A 13,535-nucleotide genomic window follows, 5' to 3' on the forward strand; every position below is an offset into this window, starting at 1 on the left:
CCCTTACTCCCTTCTCCCTCTCCTTCCTCCTCTCTCTACTGTCTGTCCCCTCCCCTTCCCCACCTCCCTGGTTCCCAAGCCACTGCCCCGCCTTCTCTCCTTTGTCCCTCCTCCCCTCCTCCCTGCCCTCCCCTTGCCCCTCTCTTCCCTGCTCCAAAGCCTCTGGCCGCCTTCGGTCCTGTAACTGAGTCCTTAGAAAGGAACTGGAGCCCCAGTGCTTGCCTCTGCTGAGGAAGACACACCCAAGGCGGGGTACAGCTGGGGCAGTGCTTTTCATCTGACCTGCGTCCTCCCAAGCTGCCCATAGCCAGCAAGGGCTGCTCTGGTGGAAGCAGGGAGGCCCCCAGGCTGCAGACAGGGTGTGCCTAACGCCACCCGCCCGGCTCCTGGCTGCTACTGAGTTGGTTGGGTGGGTTCACCCCCTGCAACAGCATGGGGACTCTGGGTCTGCAGCTGCACACAGCGCTGAAGCCCGTGTGTTGCACACACACAGTCCACGCCACTTTGCACCTGGAGGTGTGGGTCTGTCTCTGTCAGCACTCTCCTGATGTTCACATCTGCAGCACCAACGCTGTCCTCGGGGAAATCTGCTCTGGGAGCAGGGGAGGTCTGGAGGAGAGAGTTCACTTGGAGTAAATGTTGGTTTGGGGCATTCCTTTCTTTTGTATTTTGCTTTTTTATTATCTTCAAATAGTTGTACAAAAAGGTCTCCTTCAGCATGCCAATTTACGAGCACCCCTTCTGCAGTCATCCCGCCTCTCCTGCCCCCATGGGTGCCCTCAGGTTACAATTCACGAGCACAGGCATCTGGATCAATGCCGCCCTTCCATGGTTATCCCCGTCTCTCCGACCTCAAGTTACATTCATTTATTTTTTAAAAGTTGTGTGCAGTGGGGAGTGTAGCTCGGTGGTAGGGCACTGCCGAGTTCAAGATGTTAGAACATGGGTTTGATTCCTAGCACCACAAAAGTGAGAGGAAGGGAAAGAGATGGAGAGCAACAGCCATCCCACCAAAAAGAAAAAAAGAAAAAGATACGTGATTGACCAACAGCCCAGGGGCAAGGCGAGCGTCTCCCCTTCATTCTGGTGGCCGATGAGAACACCCGGTGAGGATGATGCTGATGGGAACTTAGGGATCTGTGCTCCCCGCTGGTGGCTGTACCTGCTGCAGCCTCCTGCAAGTCCCTCTTTAGCAGGTGGCCAGGATTTCCACCAGCCAGGCCTCTGGGACACACCCAGAACAGATGGTTAGCTTAGCTTTGAGAAGAGGAGATGAGGATCTGAACCTTGACCCTCACTAGAACTATCTGCAGATTTTTTTTGTATGATTTCCTCTGTCCTGAGCCCAGACCAGACCATTTCAACCAGCATGTCCAGGAATAGAGTAGCTGAGGGGAGTCCTGCCTTTCTCCAGGCTGCCCCTCAGTGGAGAAACCTGCACATGGGGAGGGGATACAGAGAATGCTCTCCACTGTGCATCACAGCTGAACCCAGCTGCCTCCCATGTCCAGGAGACCTAAGCTCTCCAGGATGCTGAGTGCAACTGGTACACCCTGGGGGAGCAGAGGCAACCCCCCACCCCAGACCGGTAGGGGGTCCCGATCCGAGTCTGCCAGGCACTGGTGGCCCTGGGCAGAGGGACGTCACTCAAGGGGACCTGAGAAAGTATGGAGACAGATGACTCTGCAGGGGCCATGGAGGGACAGAGGCAAGGATGGTGGGCAAGGCTGTTCTGAGAGGCTGCGGGGAGCAGGGGGGCTTTGCTGGAAAGGAAGGTGGCAGGGACTTGGGCCTTCTGTGGGCAGCAGATGCCCAGTTGCCTGAGCTTGGAGTTCCAAGGGAGAGGAACCGCACCAGGTGTTTTGCAGAATCCGCAAGTCTACAGGGTGGAATGGCGCCCCGGCAACACCACACGCCTCATGGGAAAGCAAATTCTCCTGGCCCAGGTGCGCTTCTGAGCTTCCCTGAAATCTGCACAACACCAGCCCCATGTGGAGCCCACAGACATGGACAAGACAGTCAGATCTGGAACTTCCAGATAGGGTCTCCACTGCTGAGCTCTGCCCCATGACCAAGAAGTGACACCCAAGCAAGCTTCCTGGAGGGAAGTCTGTGAGCACCCTGTGTCTGAATGTGGGGCTAACCCACCCTAACTGGTGGCTGGTTTCCTTCTTCGTCTGCTCATGGGCTCTGGTGAGTTGTTCGTGCTTTGCACAGTGCTCCTGAGAACTTCCTCCAGAGAGCCTGGCCCAACTGCGAGCATCAGATCACCCAGATCCTTCAATGGTGCATCTCCTGAAGCCAGACATCTCTGAAGATGATCCTCACAGTATCCAGCCTCAGCCTGGCACCAGCATGCCAGGAAGCCGAAAGCAGCATGTCTGAAAAGTGCAATCTACATAACAGTGAGCCTGCAGTCTCTCCTGCACTGGATGAAGTCCAGGGATGGCAGCAGCACCCCAGGCACATCCAGGGCACAGCACAGAGACGAAGCCAGTCCTGTGACACCCCTGGTGTGCAGCCTCCACCCCCAAAGCCCTTCTGAGGGCTGGGAGAGCGCACAGTCCCAGGGGATGAGGGCCCAGCACACAAACAGGGCTTCTGCAGGTATAGAGCTGGACCTGGCGACGGCACAGACCTCAGACCCCTGCGGTCCAGCTAGCCCGAACCGAGGGCCTGCTTATGCCCCACACTGTGACCACACTTTCCACATAGTACTTTATTGAATCCTCACGATGTGATACCCTTTTCTCTCATAGAGAAATTGAAGCACACAGACTTGTGGGGTTTCCAAAGACCAATGTTTGGTCAGGAACAAAAACAGGATATAAAACCAGGCAGGTCTGATCTAACGTTGTGTATCTATGTGAATGCTGCCATTTAATTTCATCTTTAATTTCAGTTCATCGGCTGACAAGTATTTATTGATTGGCCTTTATATGGAAGATACTAGAGAGTGGCAATGTGAGGTCATTCAGACCTGCCTGTAAGAACGTCACCTAGATCACGACATATCACAGAGGGCAATTAGAACAGCAGGTGACAGAGAACCTGAGGTGACAGTGACCATGAGGTGAAAGTGACCCTGAGGTGACAGAGATCCTGAGGTGACAGTGACCTGAGGTGACAATGACCCTGAGGTGACAGAGACCCTGAGGTGACAGTGACCTGAGGTGACAGAGACCCTGAGGTGACAGAGACCCTGAGGTGACAGTGACCTGAGGTGACAGTGACCCTGAGGCGACAGAGACCCTGAGGTGACAGTGACCTGAGGTGACAGAGATCCTGAGGTGACAGTGACCCTGAGGTGACAGTGACCTGAGGTGACAGTGACCTGAAGTGACAGAGATCCTGAGGTGACAGAGACCCTGAGGTGACAGAGACCCTGAGGTGACAATGACCTGAGGTGACAGAGATCCTGAGGTGACAGTGACCCTGAGGTGACAGAGATCCTGAGGTGACAGTGACCCTGAGGTGACAGAGATCCTGAGGTGACAGAGATCCTGGCGTGACAAGATTCTGAGGTGACAGTGACCTGAGGTGACAGAGACCCTGAGTGACAGAGACCCTGAGGTAACAGAGATCCTGAGGTGACAGTGACCCTGAGGTGACAGTGACCTACAGGGAGACTGTAGGTGCCACAGCCCCTTAGGGTGATCAGGACCTTGATGGGGACTCTGCTCCCAGAGGTCACATGTGCACACATCTCACACACACATGCACACACATGTTCACACTCATACCCACCCAGGCACACAGACTGGCTCAGAGTCAGAACTGGACAGATCTGTCCTGGTGGTTGGGGTGAGAAGGTCCACGCATGGCTTCCTGATGTCTCCCTGTGGCCCCTGCAGTCCCAGCAGGCTGGACAACAGGCCGGCCCTGCTCCAGGCACTGGTCGAGCCTCTCTGTCTTCCAGCTTAGGGGAGTCATCTTGGTTTTCATCATACTGCATTGCTGCCTGTGAAGCCTGTCTTCCCTCTTCTCATTGCTGTTCAGGCTTTAGGCTCTGGAGAAACCAGTGACGGGAAGACTTGCTAGAAGTTTCTGCCGTCCCCAGCCACAGGTCACCAGCCTGAGCCATGAGCGTCACACCTCCTACCTCCCAGGGCAGGAAATGAGAGGAAGTGGGCATGTGGTACGAGGGGATGGCTGACGGGGAAAGGAGCAGGTCAGACTCAGAACGGTAGGTGCAGCCTGGCCTCAGCCAGGGAGGACCACCTTGTCCTTGTGGAGGGACTGGCAGGGGGCAAGAGCAGCTCTGCCTGGCGGGGTGGAGGCAGGGTGGCCAGGGTCAGGGTGGTGCTCTGCACCCCTCTGAATAGAACAGATTTGCTGAAGCGCTCTCCTCGTGTCCCTCTCCATAGATGGAGTCACACAGGAGACAAGGAATGTGCTAAAGGAAGAAGATCCAGAAAGCTTTCTTCCTGCTACCTGCCAGTTGGGGATGTTGGAGACACAGCCCTGAGCCTGACCTTGCTACTCAGCATGTGAGGACTTGTGGGGCTCACAGCCATCTGACAGAGGGGACACAGGCTGGTGGGAGCAGACTGGTGTTCACAAGACTAAAACATGAATCTGTACCCTATGCTCTAAACAACCAGCAGCATCACCTTGCCAGTGCCTGTGTGGCGAGCATCCAGGCCCTGTGCGGTGGGAGCAGCCTGGGATGTGGTGAGAATGGCCCCTGCAGGGCCCCTGCAGGGTGGGAATGGCCTGTGTGTGGTGAGAACAGCCAGGTGTGTGGTGGGAACAGCCCAAGGTGTGGTGAGAATGGCCCAGTGTGAGATAGGAGTGGCCCTGTGTGAAGTAGGAACGGCCTGCCGTGCGGTGGGAACAGCCCTGTGTGTGGTGGGAGCAGCCTGGCTCGTGTGTGGTGAGAATGGCCTGAGGTGCAGTGGGAACAGTCCTGCATGGGATGGGAATAGCCTGGTGGGAACGGCCAGTGTGCGGTGGGAACAGCCGGTGTACCAGGCTGGCCCTGAGAGGCTTACCAGCTGTCAACTCTCTCAACTTCTCCTGAAACCCAATCCTGGGGACATGATGCTGGGAGATGAATAATTCATAGTGAGTAAGGAGGGAGCCGGTGGGCCGCCCCCGGCTCGGGCCATGGGAGGTGAGTGTGGAGACGAGGCGAGGGAGGGCCTCACGGTTCATGAATGTTTAAACCCAGCGACACTCAGCCTTTGCCCAGCCTTTGCAGACACCATCCATGCGAGCCATCTGCTGCCGAGGTGAACAGCAAAGGCTCAGCACCCCCTTCCCCGGGGGCCTCAGGTCTCCATAAGAAGTGTGACACCCCTACTCCATCCACCCCACACCCTGGAGCAAGGAGGACTGCCCTAGCTTTGAATCTGGCAACCACCAGCTTGCCAAACTTGTCCTGTTTCAGCCAAAAACTCTAGGAAGCACGGGGCTCGGCTGCCTGGCCATGCTGCTGAAAGGAGAGACTCAGAGGCCTGGCAGGCCCTGAAACCAGACCTACCCGGAGGCCCCAGGATGCAGCCTGCAGCAACTCCTGACCAGAGACCAGATGGTGGAGGCACGCACCAGGTCTGACCCTGCACACGCCGGCCACGTTGCTCCCAGCTGCCTCACCCACAGCTACCAGAGGCTTTGGCCTCAGCCTCTGCCTTCAGCCATCGGGCTTAGAAATGGGCAAAGCCGGAAGGACGTGGGCACTGCCTTAGATTGGAATGGGGGCTGGTTGTTTAGTTCTATCAAGCATCCATTTTTGCTTATAGGATCAGGGATGATGTCTTTCTCTTTTGGGTTGTCATTGCAGGCTATAACGATCAGCGATTAAATTAGAGAGGCAGACCCCAGCCTCCTGGCTCCTTTCCCTGCAAAACATGTTTGTCACAAACAGAGCCTGTTAGTGTGTTTGAAAGATTGAACGCTGGAACCCAACGTTTTCACACAGGGTTTATCTCCCACAGAAGGCATTTTGTTTCCTCAGCAGCTAGTGGCATTTCTTGAAGCATCACGAACAGTGAACGTTGTAACTTAAAAAGGTGGACCCATTGCAACAATGAGATGTATAAGATGTTATGTCGAAAAATGAACTTTTTGACTTTGGCCAGGGGGAGGGAGGGTGGAGATGGGAAGGAATGGGAAGGGGAAACAAAGGAGGAGACAACAATGCTTGATAAGAAATGTACTCATTACCTTGCCCATGTAATTGTAACCCCTCTGTACGGTATTTTCACAATAAAAAAAAAAAAAAAAAAGGAAAAGCAGTCACTCGCCCCAGCCTGGGAAGGTGAGGCTGGAGCTGGTTATTGGCTGGGCCTGCTGAGGTCAGAGGTCATTGACTGGACAGAACCTCCTGGTGTAGTTTTGGCTTCCCATTCAAGGTGGGCAAGGCAGGGCTGAGCCTCTCCATCCCGAAGAGGAAGAGGAAGATCAGAACTGAGCACTGAAGTGACTTTTCAAGACCAGACTCCGCATCACATCTTCAGATTTCCAGATCTGTGTGCCCTGCGTTGTGACCATGCAACTGTTCTGGAAGCCTAAGGTCTCTAGCTCCCCCGAGAGCCAGGGCGGTGTGATGCGTCCATCCCGGAGGGGAAGCACGGCGTCTGGTGAAAGTCATTTACCTGAGGTTTGTTTTCAAAGCATCAGTTCAAATGTCCTCACCCTCGTTTTGAGTGGTTGGCTCATTCTGGATCACATCTGTCTTGTGCTGTTCTAATTTCACGTTTTCAGATGGAGATTTTCCTCTCTGAGCCATCCACGAGCTTCATTTCAGTAGAGACCTATCTTGGTGTCTGAGTGGCCAGGACCACAGCCTTGTTCCTGGTTCTGTCTGTGGGCTCTGGACCCTGCCCAGAGCCCCCATCCATTCCCAGACCCTGCCCTGGGAGACACCAAGCTCCTTGCCAGCTGCAGATAGGGGCTGTCAGCTCTGCGGGGCATTTTGACCACAGAACTCTGGCAGTGGGCTCTGGACAGATGGCCGGACATCACTCCCAGCACCCTCAGGGCCTTCTGCACAAGATGTTCCAAGATGGCTGCTTTGGGGTGGTGGAGAAGGCAAGGCCCTGCATTGCCTAGGACCTGGTTACGGCCAACCGAGGATGGCCTGTGCCGAGGGAGGGGCACATTTCCACCCTGGAGCAAAGCCTAAGAAAACCAAAAGGCCCACAGGGCTGGACGTGGTCCTGAGGTACTGCAGGTCCTCATGGCTCCTGCTTCATGCTCTCCAATATTGTCCACCAAACAGAAGCTTCTGGAAAAATGGCCCTGCAGTCATATCCACATGCTGCTGAGCACAGTGGCATGGACATCTGCGCGCTCACAGTCCAAGCCCATCCTGATCCAGATGATGAGGCTGTAGGTTAGAACACCTGCAGGGCTTTGCAGACCTCCTCACACCCAGACTAGCTAATGTGGGGGGAGAGGGGGCGGGCGGGGGCAGGGGGGGGGAGGAGAAGCTCTTTGGCAATGCGGACGCGCATTCCCGGGGGCCCTCCAACAAGCACCGGGGTTGCGGCCCCCAAGTGGAAGGGGACTTTCCACGGTGCGTACCCCATGAGACCCAGCTCAAAACCTCCCTCCTTGCTCTCCATTCTCTGTAGCAAAATTCACCACTTGACATGCTAGAGAAGAATTTATCTCCTAGCTAGACACCCCCATTCCTGAGGAACATCAGCCATGCTGTGCAAGGTATCTGAACAGCTTCAGGCTGAAGGGTGGAGATGGGCTAGTGACTGTCCCAGGCCGCATTCAGGCACACGTCACCCTCAGAGTCTCTCCCACAGGTCCCAGGATACCCCTTCCTCCTCCAGACCTCTCCAGCCCTGGGTTAGCAGCCAGTTCTGCTCAGTCAAGTGCCTCGTTAACTGGTGTTAACGAGGTGGAGTGCACATACGTGCTGGCAACACCAGGCTGTACACAGATCTGGACCTTGTGGGAAGGCCCCAGGAGCCACACAGACTGAGAAACAGAAGTGATGCAGATTTGGGGAAAAGAATAGGGCCTGTCCCCAGCACTTCCTGCCCGAGGCCCTGCAGAATGGCTTCCATTTCCAGGCCAGGGCACTTGCATGTCCAGAGATGGAGTACCCCTGCCTGGGCTGCTTTGGTTTCAAGCATTTTGTACATAGTTGCTTCCCGAAGCACTCTCATGAGAAATGCTTCAAAGCCCTGGTCAGGTGCCATTTTGGTGTTTGCCCTGTTCATCCTTTTTTCACATTCAAATTGCTACTTTTCTGGTGCTCAGGACAATGTGGCATCATGCCATATCCTGGCAAGGCTAGGTATTATGTGAGACTCCAGAGCTTGCTGTGAGCATCGATCCAGGTTGTCCTGCTCTGACGCAGGCCACAGGGAGTGAGGCCACGGGGAAGGAGGCCCTGAGGGGAGGGCTGCACAGACACCTACAGGTCAGCGGAGACCCTTTATTTACAGTGGGGTTACGTGGGGTTCCACCCACTGGCAAGGGTACAGGGAGGGCCTGCTCCTCCTCACACCTCTCCTGCCACTACAGGGCAGTGGTGTGCCCCACATCTGTCCCCACTGTGCCTCATGTCTGCCCCCTGCTGTGCCCCACATCTGTCCCCCGTGTGCCCCACATCTGTCCCCCAGTGTGCCCCACATCTGTCCCCCGTGTGCCCCACATCTGCCCCCGCTGTTCCCCACATCTGCTCTCCAGTGTCCCCCATGCCTGTCCCCACTGTCCCTCATGTCTGTCCCCCACTGTCCCTCATGTCTGTCGCCCACTGTGCTCCACGTCTGCTCCCACTGTGCCCCACTTCTGCTCTCCCCCCCACCCCGCACTGTGCTCCTGTAGCACACTGTTCTACAACAGGGGTGGTGGTCATCTTTGTGTCCCACTGGGCCCTCCCCTGTCCTTCAGCTCTTCTGGAGACCTGTGTACCTGTGCCTCTCGTGCTTCTCCTGCAGCCATTCAGGACACAGACACTCAGCCGTTACATTCCTCAGGACCCTGGCCCTCTGCCCATCCCTCCCCACCTTCTCATCTCCATCTCGTGTCATCCTCCAAGGTCCTCATCCGTACTTGGCAGGCAATACAGAAAGGACAGGTGGGCCATCTTGTCAGTGACTAGATATCTACTTCATAGGAACTTAAAATAGGTGATGGCGGACCCACTTTCCATGGTTATAACAAAAAATACAACCAAGTACTTCGTAAAGAAAAGAGGTTTATTGCCTCCCAGTTTTGAAGGCTGGACATCCAAGACCAGTGGCCCCATTTGTTTGGGCTCTGGTGAGAGCTACATAGGGCAGTGGCTTCCAGGAAACACACAAGTAGGAGGGAAGACCCACAGGGAGACAGAAAGCCAGAAATGAGGGGTCAGCCCACCCTGCACACAACTCATCCTGAGAACCATAGAATGACCTAGACCTAACAAAGGCAGCACCCGCTCCCCAACAATCACCTCCTGCCAGGCCCTATGTTACCACACTGGGGACCAAACTCCCAACATGAGAACCTTTAGGAGACACGCCAAAGCCACAGCCAAGCCACAGCCAAGGACGGAGCCCGTCACCTGCCAGGCGGCGTGCGGTACAACTCAGGCTGAGCTCCCTTATCGCAGTGTTGCTGGGTTGGGAAGCATGACAAGGCCCATCAGAGAATTCCATTTCAGAGAACTACTTTGATAAGGACAGGAATAAAAAACAAAAACAACTTGAACACAGGACTGGAGAGTGAACATGATGGCTACAGCTCCTCACGCATTCATACACCCTTCCCTGGAGAGTCCGGTCTTATCTTCCCCCAGGCCCTGTGTTCTACCGGGCTGTACATGGAGAATCACGGAGCAGGGGAAGAATGCAAGCATTTTGAATCTTGTCTATGATACACACTGGTTCTCTAAGCCTGAGCCTTGGAGGATCCATCTGCTCCTGAGTTGGCACCATGGGGGAGGAGGGGTGCGGGAAGTCCCGGGTTCAGGGAGTGCCAGGTACCAGAGAGTTGCAGGATACAAGGAGTCCACTCACTTGAGGTACCCTGGTCTAGCTGAGGACCAAGAAGCAAATGGGGCCGGTGTAACACTTTTTATTTGGGAATGGGGTCTCACAGTGCTGCCCAGGCTGACCTCAAATGACCCTCCTCCTCAGCCTCTAAGCAGCTGGGGTCACATCTACTTGCTCTGCCACAGTGCCCAGCACCACCTCCTGCCTCCATTTCTCCTTTGTGTTTCTCCACAGCATCAGATGCAAAAGCTTTGACCTCCACGACTTCCTGCAACTGTGAACTGACAGACTGAACAGTTTCCTGTTCACTGTTGTGCTGACTGGAATGCCCACATGTCTGCCCTACTCACCTCAGCCGATTGCAGGGCAGCCGAGGCAGCCTCCTGAGAGACAGAGCTCCGGTCTCTGCAGAAGAGCACTATGGCCATCAGCAGGCCTTTGTGATGAGTGTGAGGTGGTTTGGCAGGAAAGAATGTTCCACATACAAACCACGGGCCTATCTGGCTAACGTGAGCTACAGGAGAATCTCTACAAGACGTGCTACAGCACACAGCAGAAGTGCAGGTGCAGGTGGCTCAGAGCCCACAATTGAGAACACACAAGGCCCACGGAAGCATGAAACCTGCTGGGGAACAAGCAAGGGATGGGTGTGTGCAGGTTCACAGAGTGCATGTACATATGTATACAAATATGTGAGGCAATGTATTATGGGGTGTGTATGTGTGTACGTATGTGCATGTGCATGTGTATGAATGTGTATTGCAGCATGGGTAGAGTCAGGGCTGTAGCGAGCTTCTGGCATTGAGGATATAAAGGTCTGGAATGGAGGGTTTCTCTGCAGAGGACTCCTGCTGGCTTTAGCACAGGCCAGTGTGTGATGCCCCGTGCGTGAACGTCCATCATGGAGCCTTTGCTGTCCATGCACTGAAGGGGCCAGTGAGGCAAGCTGAGGCTGCATGTACAGTGTCAGACAGAACCACAGGTGCTGAGGCCAAGGAAGGACAGCGGAGACAGAACGCCTGTGGGTCTGGTCGAGCACTTTCCCTGAGAGACCTCATAGTGGAGGGTCCCAGGATCGCTGGAGAAGCCTCCTGGGTAAGGAGTTGGTGGAGGCCTCCAGCAGAACACAGGACCACAACCCACCCCCTTCCATTCAACACCAGTTTCTCCCATCAGACATTGATGCCCATCCCCGCCCCACGAAACCCTGCCTAGTCCTGCCCAGCCTAACCCTGCCCAGCCCAGCCCTGCCCAGCTCTGCCCAGCCCCACCCCGACCCACCCAGCTGGCAGGAGGCACTGATGCCCAGCCCATGTGGAGCTGCGATCACTCTGCAGGCTGGACACAGGTCAGTGCTCTGAGGGTGGATATTGACAGGACAGAAGGCAGGTGCAAGGTGTCCCTGGAACCAGGGACAAGGCCAGCTTGTACCGCATTCAGAATGAGAGCCAGGACCACTGGGTCCCTGTGTGCTTGCTGACCAAGCTTTAGGATGTGTCTCCTGTGTGACACCCAGCTTGCACGTGTGTGTGTGTGTGTGTGTGTGTGTGTGTGTGTGTGTGTGTGTGTGTGTGTGTGTGTGGTGTGTAAGCATCCCTGATCAGGCCTTAGGAGACAGCACAGAGAAAACAGAGTTGCTGGGTGGCTTCTTCCCATGCCCCAGAGGATCCCGACAGCCACGTTCCCCACAGGTGGGTGGTTAGCCACAGTACACTTGCCAGATTTACAGAAAAAGGAATGACCATAGCATCCCATTGTACCTGAATTTGAAACAAACAACAAGTGTCCCAAGTGTTCCAGAGGACACACAGTGTACCCACTGTTTGCCTGAGGTTCAGGTTGACTGCAGGACCTGTGTTGGCTACTGCCCAAGCACAGGTGAGGCAGAAAGCCTGTCAGCAAACCCGTATGCCACGGGGACTTTACCTTCAACACCCTGAGCACCAGTCAGTCCAGATGGCAACAGTGGCCAGCGTGATCAGGGCCGGGCCTCCACCAACACCGCCGTGGCTGCCTAGCCCCCTTTCCGAGAGACCCCTGTGATGCCCACTGTCCTGCCCAGGGCCCTAAACCACAGCACACTGAAACTGGCCCAGAAACCTCCAAAAGTTGATCTCTTACATCTCCCTGAACATCATGGAGTAAAAGGTATCACCATCACCTGTTCCATGTGGAACACTCTAGAAAGTATCATGGAAAAGGAAGACACAGTGCACTGTTTGTCCTGTGGGCACCGTGTGTCCAGCAGCTGCAGGCCTGCCCAGCGCTATCCAGGGCTCTGGCCACGGTCCGGGAGGCTCGGATGCCTCCCCAGACGCCACAGCACCAGACGCACAGAAAGACCAGGTTCCCAGGAGACTGCTTCGGCGTCTAGCATCACTCTACACAGTCCTCCATCACAGGCTCCTCTGCAGAAACCTCCAGAATCCTCCACAACACGGGTGGGCTGGGGGTTATTAGCAACATGCTCCTATAGGCATTTGTGCCTGACATGGTTCTCTGCCCAGGAGCTAACCAGATGGAGCCAGTGGGCCCCAACGGTCTTCCAAATGTGCTGGCTTCAGTCCACTTTCTCTCACAGGTAAGGAGGAGCAGCAGCTCAAGGACAGTGTGAAGACCTGGCATCCACCACACATGGTGCTGACTGAGGACCAGGTATCTATCTATCACATGCAGTGATGACTGAGGAACAGGTATCTATCACATGCTGTGCTGACTCAGGTCTGGGCACCTATCACATGCAGTACTGACTGTGGACCAGGCATCTATCACATGTAGTACTGACTGAGGACTGAGGGCTGGGTATCTATCACACGCAGTGCTGACTGAGGTCCAGGTACCTATCACATGCAGTGCTGACTGAGGTCCAGGTACCTATCACATGCAGTGCTGAGAAGAGAGTACCTATCACACGCAGTGCTGATTGAGGTCTGGGTATCTATCACAGGCAGTGCTGACTGAGGAGAGGACGCCAATCAAACATATCACACACAGTACTGACTAAGGACCAAGCCTTGGCCATCTGAGACTACTGTCTCCTACTTCTTGGGGAATGCTATGGCTCCAAGCTAAGACCAGGGCAGCCCCATCTTTGCTGTGCCCCGCAGGACTCAACATCCTGCAGGAGAGTCTGGGGTGGCGGCAGCAGCCAGTTCCGGGGCAGAACCAGGGCCAGGCAGGGCAGGCTCAGGGTGAGCGCCAAGCCCAGGTGCCAGGGGGCAGTGGCTGAGATTTGAAGCTTTTGAGCTGACAGGGATCAGGCCTCCTCCAGAGGGGTCTGCGTGGGTATTATGGGACATGGTGCGGAGTCACGGTACTGCGTGGTGGAGAAGGTACACACTGAGCTCAGGTTCCCGCTTACACCAGCGCCCACACCATCCAAAGCCGTGGTCTGGCCACACGTCTGCACATTTGAGCATTTATACATTATTGGCGTATTCCATCTGGAATTATCTGTGTCTGGAGTGAAATGGGCAGGCAGAAGTGACTAACACATTTGAACACCCCTAGCCTGGGGCAGGCAGCCGAGCTCTTCTGCACCCACAGAGCGATTCCAGCTCCATCCCTGGGCACGCAGCTGCACAAAGGGTG

The sequence above is a fragment of the Dipodomys merriami genome, unplaced genomic scaffold, assembly GCF_024711535.1.
Source record: "Dipodomys merriami isolate MVZ:Mamm:240054 unplaced genomic scaffold, mDipMer1.0.p SCAF_6, whole genome shotgun sequence".
Classification (NCBI taxonomy): domain Eukaryota; kingdom Metazoa; phylum Chordata; class Mammalia; order Rodentia; family Heteromyidae; genus Dipodomys; species Dipodomys merriami.